Source organism: Lactuca virosa, chromosome 6 (genome assembly GCF_052849685.1).
Source record: "Lactuca virosa cultivar CGN04683 chromosome 6, Lactuca_virosa_CGN04683_v6, whole genome shotgun sequence".
NCBI classification, from domain to species: Eukaryota; Viridiplantae; Streptophyta; class Magnoliopsida; order Asterales; family Asteraceae; genus Lactuca; species Lactuca virosa.
The window spans coordinates 216,962,489-216,980,825 of NC_136431.1; positions in this window are offsets into that span (position 1 = coordinate 216,962,489).

The following is an 18,337-nucleotide window of genomic DNA, read 5'->3' on the forward strand; positions in this document are numbered from 1 at the left end:
CTAATCGGTACGGTGTTTTTGCTATTGGTGTCGTTCCTAATAACAAGTCTATCCGAAAATCCACATGTCTATCAGGCGGTAATCCGGGAAGATCTTCGGGAAAGACTTCCGGATAATCACACACCACTGGTATACTCTACACCTCCTTCTTTTCCTTCTTAGCGTCGATCACGAATGCCAAATATGATGTGCAGCCCTTGGACAAACATTCCAGATTTCACTCTGCGTTTGTCCCCGTACACCACAAATGACTCCTTTCCAGGGGGATTTACCCTTACTATCTTCTTTCGACATAATATCTCGGCATCGTTGGCACTAAGCCAATCTATTCCCAAAACGATATCGAAACCGTTCAACTCTATGGGTAATAGCTCTTCGTGGAATTCGTTTCCATTTAAGTCGATGACGACGTTCTTAATACGATTACTAATAGGTATGAACTTGCCACTGACAACTTCTATAATCAGGGCATTATTAAGTTTCTCTATAGGCAATGCTAATTTCCCACCAAATTTATGTGACACAAAGGAGTAGTTGGCTCCGGAATCAAACAGTATATTGGCAGGCAAACCATTTACAAGAAAGGTACCTAAAGCGACGTTTGCTGCCTCCTTCGCAGCCTCGAGCGTCATCTGGAAGGCTCTCGCCTTCGGCTTTGGTGGAATGTTGGGCCTTGCCGCCTCTTTCTTCTTCGAGCAATCCTTTGCAATGTGCCCTTCTTCACGGTACTCGTAGCACACCCTTTTGTTGGTGGTGCACTCATTGGCGTAATGCCCTGTCTTCCCACACTTGTAGCAGGTCACTTCCTCGCTACATTTCCCAAAGTGCTTCTTCTTACACTTCTCGCACTATTTTGCCTCATTCCCTCCTCCTCCAAACTTCTTTGAACTGAACTTGCTCTTTTTATTGGGTTTTACAGACCCCTCGAACTTCCTCTTCTTGCCAACCTCAACCTTGCTGGCAGCTCTTCCCTTAATCATATCCTCCATAGATTTGGCAGCCCATATAGCTGCCTCCAGAGTAGGTGCCTGACGTACTGGCACCGCGTACTCCCATGGAAGTCCCTTTGCGTACTTGTCGATTTTTGTCAGTTCATCTGGCACAAGACGCAAGGCAAACTCCATCTTCTCCGTGAAGTTGTTGGTGTACTCATCAATGGACATGCTTCCTTTCTTCAGGGTTAGGAACTGGTTCTCTATCTCGAGTAGGTTTTGGGCGGAGCAGTACTTACGTTTGAACTGTACCAAAAACTCGGCCCATGTCAGTTGCAGGGGTTCATTGGGGCTTAAATCCTTCCCCAGGGTGTTCCACCAACGCACAACGCCTCCTCGGAACTGACGCACTGCAAACGTGGTCTGTAGTTTTCCTCTGCAACCACACGTCATGAAAGCTAACTCCATCTCCGAGATCCAATCCATGACCCCGATCAGATCTTCCTTTCCAGTGAAAGTCGATGGCTTGCAAGTCAGAAAATCCTTGTACTTGCATCCATTCCTCTCGACTCCTTCATCCTGATTTTTTTGTCGAACTATTGGTGGGTTGGCTTGACCAACGGTCCCACTGTAGTTCCCCTCCTCAGACTGCCCTTCGTTCAATTCGGGCTGTTCGATTGGTATGGTAGCTTCCTCCCAATTCTGTTGGAGCAAGCGTCTGGTTTCCTCCATTTGACGATCCAACATCATCTGGATCATCGCTTGCACTCCGGCCATCGTTATTGGCTCAGTAGCGGCTACCACAATCGGTATTTGCTCAATCACTGGAGGTTGGTTTCTGTTCCCATTAGCATTCCCGGCTCCACTGCGGGTTCTTGCCATTTTGATCTATACACCGAATAAGGTGAATTTAGATCTTTATTTAGGATAGTTGTTTAAACCGTCCTTATCACTCCGAAATGTTTACATGTTATTTCTAATATCGTAGTCGTACGTTTAGAATCCTAAACACATAAGGTTTCCAGATCCGGTCGGCAACAGACCATAGATCCGAATAAATAACAACATATCAGGCACAAAGCATTTAGCACATAAAACCATTTTAGGCATAATTCCTAAAATAAGCTAGTGCTCACATCTCACAATCATCGCTTAGCATTCTAAGTTTAAGTCTAGAAATCCTACAAATTCCTAGTTCGCTTAAACTAATGCTCTGATACCAACTGTGACATCCCCATTTTCACGGCCAGAAAAGACCGATTTGTTGATGCTTTGTTTAAAAATCAGAGTAATAATTTAAATAAAAGAGTTGCGGAATTTGTTCCCAAAAAAAACAATTTGATAAAGATTTATCAAAGCATTTCCATAGAAATGTATTTCATTAAAAGACTCGGGATGTCATGTTCGATACAGATCAAAAGCATAAACAGTACAACATAAGCCTTACTACATTATTTCATATTTACAGGCCTATAATCCCTTATCTCTCATCCAAACATCTATGCTCATGCGCCACTACCTGTAATACAAGAAACTGAGTGCGTTAGGCTTGGGAGCCTGGTGAGCACATTGGGTTTTCAAACCACAATAGATAAATTTATTATTTTCATCAACCAAACAAACCCGATTACCCCTTCCCGTTATCCTCACTTTACGTCCCTAAAACATATAACGCAAGGGACCTAGTCTAAGGACTTTCATCGGGGTGACAACACATGCTTCGGGGGTTCCTCAGCAATTCATGTCAAATAAGGCAACCATGTGGGGGGATGGAGTACTGCTGGTGAACACACAGTTCAAATAAACACCTACAGGTTGCGAGCCTGCTAGCGTTCCACTGGACTGTCTAGAATAGTCTGTGGTCGTCATCTATACTCCGCTAGATGACTGGATCATCAATGACATCTATAACAAGGCCTCTCATTATTTTATTTTGTCACACAACAATTATTACATCTACCCATGGTTTACCCAACACATTTTGTAGATATAAAATACATATACAGTTTAAATCATTTAAAACATGTATAAAATCGTTCATCCAACATATATAGCAAGTATACAGATAATATGCACACGTAGCACGTAATTTATATAAAATACTTCATATCTATGTGTAAGATGAAAGTAACTATGCACTCACCTGATTAGGTGGTGGCTCGGTACTCGGACAGCACTTCGTTATCCCAAAACAATTTTTCCCTTGACAAAACCTTAGTATCAATACCACTAGGGTTTAGTCTAACGTTAACCGCAACTAATTAATAGTCTAGCTATTATTATTATTATATAAGCGTTAAACAACACTCTATATAACTCATAATAATAGCCCAAATAATTATTTTTAGGTCCTAATAATGTTACTATAATTAAATAAAAGCTATATTAAAAATAGCGTAGGCGTAGCTCACTTACAGTGGGTTTATAGAAAACTGGGCTTTGCTTGGAGCAGCGTTTCCGAACCGAAAGACCCTTTTTCTCGGGACTCCGGGAGCCTCGGGGCTTCCTTCGGGTGCTAGGGGGGTTACCTAGACTTTAGGGGGGGGGGGGGTTAGGGGGCTTAGAGAGAGAAACTAGTGAGAGAAAGAAGAGGTTTTGGTGTGATTTCCTCGGCAGCCTTCACAGCCCTTTTATAGGTGCCAGCCTCGGACGTACGCTGGGCGTAACTTCGGATAAGGCATAGGTGGCGAGACCTCGGTGGGGCGACGTGGAGCTTCCGAGACCAAGCAATTCCGAATGCGGGACGTACCTGTTTACGCGGCGCGTAGGCGAGGCCAGGTGTCTCCATCCGAAGCGAGGTCGTGGGCCGCAAGCGACGACTGTGATTGTGCCACGTCATCAATTTCGCATCAGTCTCGCAATTTTCCTTCCCGACTTCTAAAATTCATAACTTTCGCATACAAACTCCGTTTTCGACGTTCTTTTATCCACGCGTAGGCGGGAACGTACTCTAGAACTTTCGTTAAAAATTCATAACTCCTTCATCCGACGTCCGTTTTTGTCTGTCTTTTTATCGTTACGCTACTATTAACGAGATCTTCGACTCTCGTTTAGGTTGTGTCGGCTAGAAACCGCTTGATCTAATATTCGAACTTCGGGCTGTACACTACTAAGCCGAAACTTCGAAAAATCATAACTTCCTCATACGAAGTCAGATTTGGGCGTTCTTTTTATGGACGCTCTCGGTTTAACATTTTGTACGACTTTTGTTTAGATCGCTAAGGCTAAAAATCGCTTTATCGTAAATTCACTATTTATGCTTCCCGGTGCCGTGCCGGTTCCGTCGCGAAACTTCGACGGGTCATAACTTTTTCGTTATAACTCGGATTTCGACGTTCTTTATATCCCCGGAATCCTTGTTTCGACCACTACAACTTTATATAGAGATATCGGGTTTATTTTACACTTTAATTTTGACGCTTATTTTTATCCTTTATTTATTATACATTTATAAATAAATAATAAGCATATAATTTCACAAAATTCACATAATACTCAAATATTTCATCTTTATTGCATCAAAAAGAGTTAAAATAGTTGACCTAGACTATTACATCATCTACTACTGCTTAGCCCTGAAACACGGGTGTTACACATCTCCATCTCCAGATCAATCTCTCTCTCTCTCTCTCTCTCTCTGGCTAGTGCGATCAAATCATCATGTGTCTTGCAACCGGATCGGCTCACAAACTGACTGATATCACTCCTTACCATCTCATGGTATCTCTCCTTCATCATCTCCTCGTCCACCACACACTTCGGAACCAATAATGCCCTCTCATGGAACATAGCATTGATCTCTGCCATTATCTCAGTAGTCTGGCAAAGGTTCTGAAACTCCTTCGCCAACTGTTGGACCTCAATCACAGGTGCAAACTCAGCCTGAAACGTCGACACAAAATCATCCCAAGTCATCGACTCAACCGCCTTGCCTCCCAAGGCGTGTCCAACCTCCTCCCACCAGTCTCGAGCTCTGTCTTTCAGAAGATAGGGGGAAAGTCTGACCTTTTCCCCTTCAGGGAAACAACTAGTACGGAAGGCGTTTGTGACATCTGCTAACCAATGCATGCTCACAATCGGGTCCTTCTTCCAGAAGAAATCTGAAGCCCTACATTCCCAAAACTCACGAAAAGTCAAAGTGTGAGTTCCCATCATTGCCAACATCTCATAATGAAAAGCGCCCAAGCGCTCACCCAGAGTCTCTAAAATGAACTGCGGGTAGTATCTGCTGAAATGAACTCCCGCATCTGATCATCCAAAAACGCAGCTCCAACGCCCCAACCCGAACCATCACCAGCACTAGATCCGCTATCAGTACCTCTTCAAGTCACCACCATACTGAAAATAATCCATATAAACCATCAGAATATACTTGAAGAATCCCACATTCTACAAGCTTCCTGGTATCATCGTGACTTTCCTTGGTTTGAGTACGGATCCTCTACTTTTAGTAGTTCGGGCCCATACTACCTTCCACATATATCCATACTTTCCTCAAGGAACGCCTCAAATCCTCCAAGTCACTCTCTTATCAATCCAAACAACCCTCAACAAGACAAGGCTCTCGGCACTGAATCGACTCCTAGTTTTTCCTAGGGCAACCATCACACCACCCTTCACCATCAGCTGTAAAAGGAACTCTCCTTAACACCCTCTAACTAGCTCACAAATGCAATTACATATCACTGACACCAGATAATTCTTCTAATGAAAGGTCTCATGCTACAATGGTTGGACTCAAACAAGAGCTGCGCAATAAAGTTAAAACCTAACCTTCTATAATTATCTAGTCTTAATAATATGTAACTTAACATATTCACTTACTAGTTAGGTAATGTGTAACACTTGAAATGGGTATGTTCCTTTTATCCCTTCGTAATTAAAACATTGCAGTTTTTTATCCTTTTATCCCATCAAGTAATCGTTTTTATTGACCTTTGGAGTCCTTATTAGCTTCTTAAAGAAATAGGAATGAAGGCTTGTTGGATTAAGGACTTAAAAGTTGGATTTTAGCATCAGACTATTCTCACGACGTTATGACACAAGGTATCACGACGTGAGAAGCGCTGGTCCCGTTTCTGGTCATCTGCCCGGGGCTCACGACGTGAGGGTAGCCCCGCTGACTTTTCCTTGGCTGAGTTGACTGTGTTGAGTCGTGATGAGTTGGGATCTGATTGAGTGAGGTCTGACGATGTAACCAAGGCTGGTCACAACGTGAGATGTGGTTTTTGGGAAGTTGGGCCTTGTTGGGCCCTAGTTTTCAGTATGTAGGCCATTTTGGTGCTTGGGTCCATTTGGAGCTTTGGGTATCTTCTAGGAGTTTGAGCCTCCTTGGATTAGGCCCAAGATGGGTTTTGGGCCGATTAGATAGTTGGGCCTCAGTTGGCTTTTGATGCTATTCGCGGGCTTCAGATTTTGGTCCAAGTGAGGAAAGGGTAAAATGGAATTTTACCCTGAGTCTTAAACAATTGGACTTGAACCCTAGCTTTGGGTTATGGATCAATTATTAATTTGGTATTATTTGTTGGTGCTAGCGCGCGAGGATTTTCCGAATCGGGAGTCCGAGCTTTTATCTGAGATATTCGGCAGTTTGAGGTAAGTTTCCTCACCATGTTTAGCGGGTGGAAGGCACCAATGCCAACCCATGATTTTGTTATGTTAGGATGTTAGGTGTCTGCGTGACTCTTGCATGTGTTATGTATGCGTATGCTTACTAGGCAGGGCCCGATGACCATTTTTTATGTTATGTATCTTTGTGATTATTGCATGTGTTATGTGTTTTTTATATGCTTATATGCTTACCGGGCGGGGCCTGATGACTAACAGATTTGTATATCGAGCGAGGCTCGATGCCAGGCGGGGCCCATTATGTGTTTATTTATGTATGTATGGTATGTGGTATTTTGGGGAACTCACTAAGCTTTGTGCATACGGTTTTTAGTTTTATGTTTCAGGTACTTCTGATGCAAAAGGGAAGAGCTAGGGGTGATTGAAGTGCACACACATTTTGTTCCGTATTTGATGTTTACTCTGATATTGTGATGTTTTGATAAACTTTTTACATTTGTGTCTTTTTATGATGTCTTAAACCTTGTTTTATGAAATTAAAAATGAAATTTTGGGTCTTATTTTTGGGACGTTACAAGTTGGTATCAGAGCGTTGATTTGAGGGATTCGAACATACTCTCGGGTGTGTCTGAACGCAAATTGAGGGTTTGGTTAAGTTTTTCAAAAAGAAATTTTTTTAAGGAAAAGGGTTTTCTAATACAAGAAAGGGTGTGGTGCATGCAATCGACCGAGCTCAAGTAAGTTTTTCCTAAAATACCCATACATGTTATCTGATATTATTTGATTTATGAATCTGTGAATCGCATGCTAGTTAGGGCTAAGGATCTGCTCAGTGTTTGCATGATAGAGAGCTAGGAGAGATGCCTTGTATGCCTATTGTATGAGCTTGTATACTTGCATGCTAGATTTGTCAGTGATAAATTGGCCTGATATGTGATGCCTTGTAGCGTATGAAGCATGGGATTTTAGATTGGGTACAATTTGTATTCGTAAGGCAATCAGTAGCGAGAGTGGAAGTTTCTAGCATGAGTTGTAGTATGTGAGATGAATGTTCTTGGTTATTCTATGGATTGGAATGTTACTGCATTAATGTTGCTTGCTTTGTGCTTTGTGTAACTCTTAAGTGATGTGAGTTATCTATTAAGTGAATATGTCAAGTCACATGTGACAAGGATTGGATAATCTCAAAGTGGCGGATTTAACCTTATTACGCAACTCTCATTTGAGTCTAACTATTTTAGGGACGATTCTTTTACTCTAAGGTTTATTTAAGCTTGTTGCATGTGATTGTATTCATGAGATTGGTGATTGACATTATGGGGAGTTCTTCAGCAGCTGATGACAGGGTGAGGTTGGAAACCTAGAAAAGCCAAAGAAGTGCTTAGGTGGGTTTAGTTGCGCTGTTTAGCAAGCATGGTAGTATCGGTTGAGAAGGTGACTTAGAGGATTCAGGATGATTCTCGAGGAAAGTATGGATAGGTGTGGAATGTAGTATTAGGCCAGTACTACTGAAAGCACATGATCCATACTCGAATCAGGGAGAGTCTTGGAGAATCTAGGAAGCCTGTGGGATGAGGATTCTTATATATGTTCTGATCATTTATATGGTTGTTCTTCAGTTTGGTGATGAGCGCTCGGGAAGGAGGTTTGGGTTCGGATTCAGGCTTAGGTGCAGGTGTTGGGCCGATCGATGAGCGCATATAGGATTTCATCTCATCGGAGGTTACCCACGTTATTTTGGAATGGACTCCTATGATCTTTGGTTCGGTCAAGGAGGGGATTTTGGAGCTCTTGGATGGTCGTCTCGGGGCTTTTCAAACCAAGATTGTAGCGAAGCAGTTGGGGGCTCATATGGAGCCCAAAGCTGGTGGAACCCTAGAATCCTTCAGGAAGGAGGATCCTATTGCTAGTTCTTATCATATGGGATCGGAGGTGGGTTATGCACCATGTTTTTAGGGTGATCAATCCCATGATTGGATTGCCACAGAGGTTTCACAAGCCTTACGCGAAGAGTTACTCGACATCATTGGGCGTGTCAATGATAGAATGGTCGCCAGGTTTGAGGGTCGTACCATGGTTGTTTAGAAGGTTAATGGGATGGTCGGGGTAACCCGGGAGCAAGAGATTGATTCAGATAGGAAACTAGGGAAGAGGAAACAGACTCATGGTCCGACTCGGCGATTTGAGCAGTTGGACGTTACCATGGCTAGTGTTAGCAACCCGAGGGGTCGTAATGGTTCTACGAAGGATGAAGGGCCCATGAGTATGTGCGCAGAAAGTCTAAGTGCGGAAGGTGCAGATGGAAGTCCACCTCCGCCAAGTATGCACCCTGGAGGTAGAATTGTTTCATCATTGTCATCATCCTGGTCATATTAGGGTGAATTGCCCTCACTTAGTGGTTGGGGTAGCTCAGGTTCCATTACAGGTACGACAGGAAGAGGAGGTCGGTATTTCTTCAGATGTTATTGTGGGTATATTATATTGTGATCTTCTCTTGGTTATTATATGTATCTATCTTGCTTTGATATCTTGTTGGGTATGGGTAAGTATTATCTCCGAGTTAGTTTTCTGTTTTTTCCTGGGTTATATTATCAAGAATTGTTATTTTCCATTTTGCATGCCAATAGTCATTTGTGGGTCGTAACTTGTTGAGTGGGATTCCATTATTTGGGTGATTGTTCCAGTTCTTTGTTGGGTTCAGTTTAGGGGTTTTGCTTGAGAGATCTTTAGTCGAATCAGCATGATTAGTTCTTCAGCAAAGGCGGAGTGCGAGCGTGATAGCATTGTTCAGGTGGGATTGGCAGTCATCTACGGCAGGAACTTCGGATCCAATCACCACCGTTTCTAGGTAAGGAACGCTAGCAAGGAGATGAAGGTGGAAACCACATGATCCTGTTTGGGCAATGGACGTACCAGGGGAATTTTGCTATCTCAAAGGTTGGTAATGTTCAGAATCCAGAGATTTTACGGAGGATGGGGAGTTGGGGTGGAGATCCGACAGTTCAAAGTAAGGGTTATGGTCTTTGTCACCAGCTTAAAGACTTAAGGATTTGGTGCGGTATCATGGGAAGTGATTGGGGGTTTTCGGACCTGCTTAGAGTTCGGGTAGTATTCATCTAGATTCCAAGAGTTGGGCGATCATCGACATTGGCTAGTAATGGAACGCTAGTATTGGTAAGTGCAGGCCATCGTCAGTTCATGTTATATGAAGGTAAGATGGGTTTGGAATCCATCAATTTTGTGGGATGGGAGAGCTTCAACGAATCCAAGTGGGGGAGAATTGTTCAGAATTCCAGGAGTTGGATCGTGTGTGGAGCTATGGTAAGTTTCACATCCCAGTCAGGAGGAGAGATGACTCGAGTGACCGTATGGATTGAAGTTGCGTAAGTTGGGAGTTCATGAAACTTCCAACAGCTGGTCGGCATCTTCATTGTGATGTATCGAAGGCTGGTGGATGGATCCAGGTTAAGGGTTGTGTTAGAGCCTTGCTGCTTGTTCTTGTTTGATGAAGGATTTGGGGTTCGAAGCATGACCTGAACACCTTATTGGAATTTAGTCGGATGCGGGTTCGACTCAGGAGGATTGGGGCTAAGATGGTATAGGTGTGGTAAGACCATGGGTGGTATCCATGGCTGGTTAGACGTGATGTAAGACTGTGGTATGGTTGAAGCGTTCACTGGATTGGCAGATATGATAGAAGTGATGAAAGTCTACGATGGGATCGTATCATTCACCAGTTTGACGAAGACCATCGTTGAGATGGTCATTAGTGTAAAGGAGGATCAGTTCATGCCTTGGGCAGGACGGACTGATGGGTTTTGAGCATTCTAACACTCTTATTGTGTACATGCAACCCTATAAACCTTGGATCTATGTTTTCTCTATTATACATGCAGATATTCAATATTCCAAGGTTTCATCCTAACTAGCATAATATGAAGTATATACAATACAAGAATCTAGTAGAATGACATACCTTTTGATGGAGCTTGAAGTATTGAATCTTTAAGAGCTTAGTGCCCCAAGTGTTGCACCTCAAATGGTTCACACAACACAAAAAACCCTTGGAATAACTTGAGGAAAAAGGTTACTTAGGTTCACTCTATGAAAATCGGCCTTGCCCTCTTTTGTGTATGCACTAGTTCCAATTTCATGAACTAGAGACCTCTTTATATAGTGTGGAGGATTAGGGTTACATTCATGTAAACCCTAATATCCATGACCTTTCATTTCCATAGGATCCATGGGTTAAAACTCCATGGACTATCCATGCAAGCTTAGCCCAACCTAAATGAACTTGGACCATCCTATATATATAAGAGTCCATATTTAATTAGTTCCTTTTGATCACTAAATTAATTTTAAATTAATTCTTGATCAATACCAATTAAATAATACGATTTCATATTAATATATTAGAACTTATAATATATTAATATAAATCATAAATAACCTTTTTCTCATTTTGTCTATCCAATTGTTCTGATGTCATGCAACCCAAATGGACCATGCTACTCTCGGGTCGAATACATACCAATAATAGTTATGGGCTTAGACATCTAATCCAACAGTCTCCCACTTGGATAAGTCTAAAACTATTATTGTGTATGACTCTAAGATCCCGACTAGCAATCATAGCTCTTAAAGTCGCTACCAAACTCTGACCTAGTCAAATGACGTGTCCATTAGATAAGGGATCAAATATTCCTCCATTCTAGATATCATATGAACTGAGACATGGGTTATAATCATTCTCTCTGTCCATTTGTTGTTTCCCGATTTCCGATTTATGACGACCGACTAATTGAACAAATCAAATCAGTCCAGGCTTGGCCAAGCACTTAGGGGTGTCATCACTAAATCATCGAGGGGCCCACATATATCTCTTTTATCCCTCCAAGGGCAAAAGGAATGGATAAACTTTGAACCAAGTCTTCGCTTGTACTTACTCATCAAATTACACACAACGGTATGTTTTATAACAGCCAAGTTACTGGTTGCGTTTACATATGTCAATGTGCAACTGACACGTAACTACAACTCACACGTCTCCGTTTGAAGAATGTAAGATATTATCGTCTCATGATTCACTCGTAATAAAATCCATGAAGTGATTCAAATGAGCATGGGTTGAATCCAATACTCGAATCTCATTCCAGGAGCACTCATGAAAACTGCAACCACTTTGTCCCAGACAAACTACAGACCCTTCATGACAGTCTTGCCTCAATACCTACTTCCAACGTATGATCGACTGTGGATAGTTTGAATAACCTAGTTATTTGGGAAGTCAAAACATGCAAAGTGAAACACAAGAATAATCGAATCCAATATGGTCTCAGAACTTATGAATATAAATAAAACACCTTTTATTTATCACCATATTGATTACACATTATTAACTGCATAATGTTTCAAAGTATCAACTTAATACTTGAATTAAAACAATAGTTGTCCCATGCTCCAAGCATGCACACCATGGTTGTACAAACAATAGATATGCCATACACCAAGTATGCACACTATGTTTGTCTATGATCCTTACTTTGTGGAATAGATCAATTAATCATAATTTCAATGATTCTTATTTCACAATCCCAAATCCTTATCGTAAATGTAAGAATTCCAAATTCCTGCCATTTACCGAAATCTATTAGATACTAAACTCATATGCATTGATCCTCTTGTAATTACTATGCACAAAGTCACAAAGACTTGGCAACAGTCATACAAAGTATTCCAATGGAGATCAATTCCATGGAAACGAAGTCTCAAATTCAAAATACATTGCTTTGAACATCCTTCTTGCATTAAGTTTTCTAATCTTATACAGATTGAATAAATTCCACCTATGGAGACATTTCCATATTCCCATTTTGACTATCACTTCTGAACAAGAGTTGCCTCTTTTCAGAATATGTCAATATGGTCCTTTCCAAAAATTTACACCATACTTCCATCTGTCCATGAGTGACCAATCTTTGGTAAAACCTCAGATTGTCCTCACCAATTGCTTAATCATTTTAGTCATATCCAATTCTAGGCCTTTTCCCCTCTTAATGCCCTAGGTATTTGGAAAATTTAGAAAGGATAAATATTATAGTACATGTAATCGATCCTATATCTGAAGCATATAAGACACGATTCATGATGTGTCACATAAAGACATGATCCTAGACCAGTCTTTTGCTACAATATTTTTTTTATTTGCCATGTTTTCATAATTCGACTATGAAGAGGGATGCCATAATCATAATCGAATTTTGAGAACGCAATATATATATATGTATATATATATATATATATATATATATATATATATATATATATATATATATATATATATATATATATATATATATATATAATTTCCTCATGTTGAACCATTCCAACACAAAATTCATATATATATATATATATATATATATATATATATATATATATATATATATATCCTTGACCAAAGATGATTAAAATCTCAATCTAAGCTTTTAGAATAGAAATGAAGTATACTTTCCTCTCCCTTAATTATAGCAAAACAACTTTTCCCAATTGAAACTTTTGTTTTCTATAATTAACATTGCTAACTTGCAACACTTATCATAATTATCATGCTCCCACTAACATGATAATTATTAGCATAACAATTATGCTCGCACGAGCTTTGACATGTATCCAGAAATTAGTTGGACTTCTAGAAATCAATACTTAATTGACTTTCTTACCAAAGTTCAGGTTTTCTGATACAAGATACTTTGATAAGACTTTATCAAAATCATACACCTTTTCTTAGATAGCTCACATGCGTGTCTTCCATTTCTCACAAGTCCATGTTAGTGTGTCGATTACCCACACGCGCTCCACTAACGACTTTGAGAATGCAAATATCACAATTGCTATCTACTTAAAATCTACTTAGTGGAAGCGTTTCATCACCATCATTTTCATGAATCGGAGAGAAACCTTATGACATTTAGATTTTATGGTGTATGTGTTCCTATCCATGTGAATTTGTCAAAACCATAATCCCAAGACAAGGTTAGTGACAAATCCAAACTCATATGGACTAAACTTGTGCAATCTTAACTTCTTGCCACTTGGCAGCACAAGGCCTACCATTGCTTCCAAGTTGTTATGCAAACAATTGAGAACTTGTAGAACTTATATGCATAGTCAACTTTAACTGGAATGGGCACAGAAATAAGAATATGTCAACACGATAGGTTACAAAGCTCAGGTCGTGCACTAGTGATAAACTACAAGTTTTCTTCTTGATTAGTTCTTGAAACTCTTTCAGGATCTTTTAGACTCCCACTGTCCTCTTGACATATAAGACTCTTTTGCCAAGAACCATTCCCTGACAAACAAATATTCAAGAGATAGTGCGGATTCTTATCAAGACAAACACTTCACACAATTGGTCTTAGTTGGTCTTTGTTTTTATCCAAAACATCACAGCTTACCAATTTCAAATTTACAAGAGTAGAAAACATTTTACTCTACATTTGAAAAGTGTTATAAACCTTCTTTAAGATGTATCACTCAAGTTACAATCTTGGAGCATGAATCTGAGAATTGTTTGGGAACGAAGTATGACTCATCTTCTTGATTTAACCACTTCAACAATTCATGACTCCTATTCTTAGTCATAAGAATGCACTAAGATGTCCTTAGAGGTTGAATTGTGATATGGTTTCATAATCATTAAGATGATCATAAAACATGATACTAAATTACTCTCCCATCTTTTCAGATTCGAGTAACTTTTATCTTTCTGCCTAATTTGATTCTTCTCATCCGTCCTTCCATACACTGAAACTTTTCCAATGTTTCAGAATTACACTTAAACTTGTAAGTGTAACCATATTTACTACCTTTTAGTAAATTATGACGAATAGCCTTATCGATCCTTGTGGTGGAGCTGACCAGCGCACAACCAAGTGTACCCGATCCCATTGTCCTTCACTTGACTCACATATACATGTGAACAAGGAATTAGTCTTAATTTTCCAAAGATGAAATTTCTCATTCATCATACAATACAACCTGCATGATTCCAAGTTTCAGTTCCAACTGAAACTGTGGTGATGAGAATCTTTCCGTATTTGGTAAATTTAGACACTACCACAAATGAAAGAATCAAATTCATATTTCCATTATTGCTAGAAACATACAAATATAAATTTTCCATAAATGCCATTGCAAGGAGATATAAAATAAAACAAAAACAAATTTTATTTATTTATAAAATTACGGAAAAAAACTTTTTCCTTACAATGCACCTTTAAATGAAAACTATGCTATTACATATTTCCTAGCAATCTATCATAACCCCTAAGTAGTTGCTCAAAAATCCGATCTTCGAACCATGCGAATGAAATCCATCTTCGCGATCAGATTCAGCATACTCTTATTTTAAGTTTCCTTCCCTTTGCTTGATCCTACAAAAGATCAAAATGCAACCTAGTCACATCATGTATTAAGAATCAACAATTAGAACTTAACAGAGTTAGATAGTGGACTTACCTGAAGCAGAGTCAAACTTTTTGATTCTTCCTTCTCTAAGATCTTTCAGGTAGTTAGGGCAGCTTCGCAACCAATGCCCCATCTCTTAACAATAAAAACATATAGACTCTTTGGGAATGGCACACGAGACTATCCCAGACTTAGCCTTTCCCTTTGCCTTTTGGTCAACCGAGTTGACCAAGGCCGATCCCTTTCCATTGGCAAGAGAAAGCTTTTCTGGACTTCCAATGTTACCATTGTCAATGTCCATGGAAGTTTGAGAAATAGACCTTCCACCCAAATTTACTATTCCAGTGCGCCAAAACATTTCTGATTCAGCAGCAACAAGCAAATAAGAAAGATCAATAAGGGCCATGTCGTGATCTGTCACATAGTAGTCCTTAATGAACTCGCTATATGACTCAGGAAGTGACTGAAGAACCCAGTCAATACCCAACTTCCTTGGGATAACAACACCCATCATTCTCAACCTGTCAATGTGTGACTTCATCTCTAAGACATGAGTACACACAGGTCTTCCATCTTTATGTTTCATTGCGAGTAGGGCTTGAGTGATCTTGAACTTTTCAAGTCTTCGAGCTTGTGGGTCAGGGAGAATAATTGGAGGAGGTGGAGGAAGATAAGTATGATTTCCATGATCCAATCGCGGGACATCATCTTCATTAGGGAAGCATGTTCAAAGAGATTTGGGAATATCATAGTTGTCTGAACCAGACATCTTCAATGGGAGAAATTCAAGTTAGTTGATTTAAGTCCTTAATAGAACACCCAATATGAAATATTAAGGCTAGGACCCAACACAATATTTTATAACTTGGAAGAGGGATGCCGTAATCCAAGCTACAAAATATTTGAAGGTAGGCAAATGACGATTCACCAATTTCCACCATGAAAAACGAAATAAATTATCAAGTTTTAATTGGATTTGAAATTCCTAGATCTTTTGAGATTCATTGAACTTTTCAATGGCATGTTTAAATCTCGATTGCTCCCTCTTAGGTTTACGACTGGGATGCCGAGGATCACAAACAAGGTGTAAATAACCATGCAAGTTAACTTGGTACCCTTAATATTTATCACCTAATCGATGTGCCGGTTATCCACACGCACTCCACCGATCTATGATAAAAATTAAGTCACCCTTTGCCACTCTTACTAATCCATGTTAGTGTGCCAGTTACCCACACACGCTCCACCAACGACTTGGTAAGGTACAAAGTGTAATTTCATGGGTTAGCACCAAATTCACATTTTCCTAAAGTAACTAAGATTGGGAATTTATAAAAGGTTCAGTTACTTTATATTTATCATTATACTTATAATGAGAATTATAGTCCTTGTCCTACCCGTTTGGCTAACGACCCTCCACCAGTCAAGGAAGTGGTGGGTGAGAGTGGACACCCATTAAGCTGCCATTTTATAGGCAACAACCTTATACCCCCTTTATAGACTGACTTCGTAAATGAGGCCTAATAACGGTAAGACCGACTTGCTCTTATACATATATTATTAACTTATAATACGATAAAGTATAAGGGTTGAATTTGAACTTTTAAAACTCTAGGATTTGGAATTAAAGTGTGTATGAGACTTTACAAATTCCAAAACTTGAGGGAAAGTTTTGAACAATTCAAAATGTCACACCCATAAAATTCGAGCCAATTTAAAACTTTTTAAATCATTTGAAACCATTCAGTTATTACAATTTGTTTTCAAAGTAGTTTATACATCAGAGTTCCTAGAAATCATAATCATCAATCGAGAAAGTGTACGGTCACGCCTTCGCCTCCCCGCGGCCATCCGTTGAACCTGAAACAATAAACTAAAACTGTAAGCCCGAAAGCTTAGTGAGTTGCCCCCAAAATACCAACCTCATATAACCATAATCATATCGTATCAACGATTACAGAACAACATGCATACTAAACCCTCAGCTTGACTGGACCGCCTTGAAAGGCCTACAGTCTACCTGGATCTATCTCGAGCCTTCGGTATGACCGGACCGTCATGCAGGGTCACAGTCTATCCGGACCGCTCGTCGGGTATGTTGGCCTCAACCGCACGAAGCAGGACCCCGCCTCAACCCACGCATCAATTATAACCATGTGCACATAAATAACATATACTGGCATATATATAACAGCCATACCGATCTAACAGATCATCAATCATAGCAACATCCTATAACCAGGATACCGACCTAACCAGGTCACTAACATAGCATCATCCTATATACCACGATACCAATCTAACAGATCATAATAGCATAGCAACATCCTAAACAGGATACTGACCTAACCAGTCACTAGCATAACATCATCCTATATACCAGGATACCGATCTAACAGAATCATAATAGCATAGCAACATCCTAACCAGGATACCGACCTAACCGGTCACTAACACAACACCGTCCTAACTACCAGGACGCAGATCTAACAAACCCATAAGTATATCATGTGAATACCCGAATACAAATCCGATAAAGGGTCGGCCTTGGTGCCATAGACCCTGTTGATATAGTGAGGAATACTCACCTTGCAACTGCCGAACCGAAACACGAGAACACTGGCCCGAAGCACTGCTCCAAACTCTAACACCTGATGCCATCAATGAACCATAACATAAATATCCAAAATACCATAACACCCCTGAAGGTCAAACAGGTCAAAATCAAAGTCCTAGCCAAAGTCAACCTTCCTGATTGACTCTACTCGCCGAGTCAACCCGTCGACTCGCCGAGTTCCCAACTTCAGAAAACTCTTATATCACAACTCGACTCGCCGAGTCACTCCATGACTCGTCGAGTTTAACGATCTCTGAGTCCTATCATGACCAACTCACTGAGTCACCACTCAACTCACTGATCTGAGTCTTAACCAGAAGAGTTTGGGGTTTTGCGTTCTGACTCGCCGAGTCCAAGAACAGACTCGCCGAGTCCACGACAATCTTCAACAGACTCGCCGAGTTGTTCCTCCAACTCGTCGAGTTCATGCCTATCTTCAACAGACTCGCCGAGTCTCTTCAATCCTTTATTCATGCAAATACTTTTTGAGTCATGCAGGGGCTCTAAACTGTAGATCCACACTTCTAGGTCATGACTCTCACGTAAAGTTGCAAACTTTATGTGAATACAAGGTTTTATATGCCCAAATCACTCTAGGGCTAAGGTTTAAGACAATGATGCTTCACCAACAAGCCAAGGGCTGATACTTTGTGAGGTTCTAGACCAAGAAAAGTCTAGATCTGAAGTAGCAACCTCAGATCTAGACCCCTAACCCGAATTAGATCCTTACCATGCCAAAATGGCC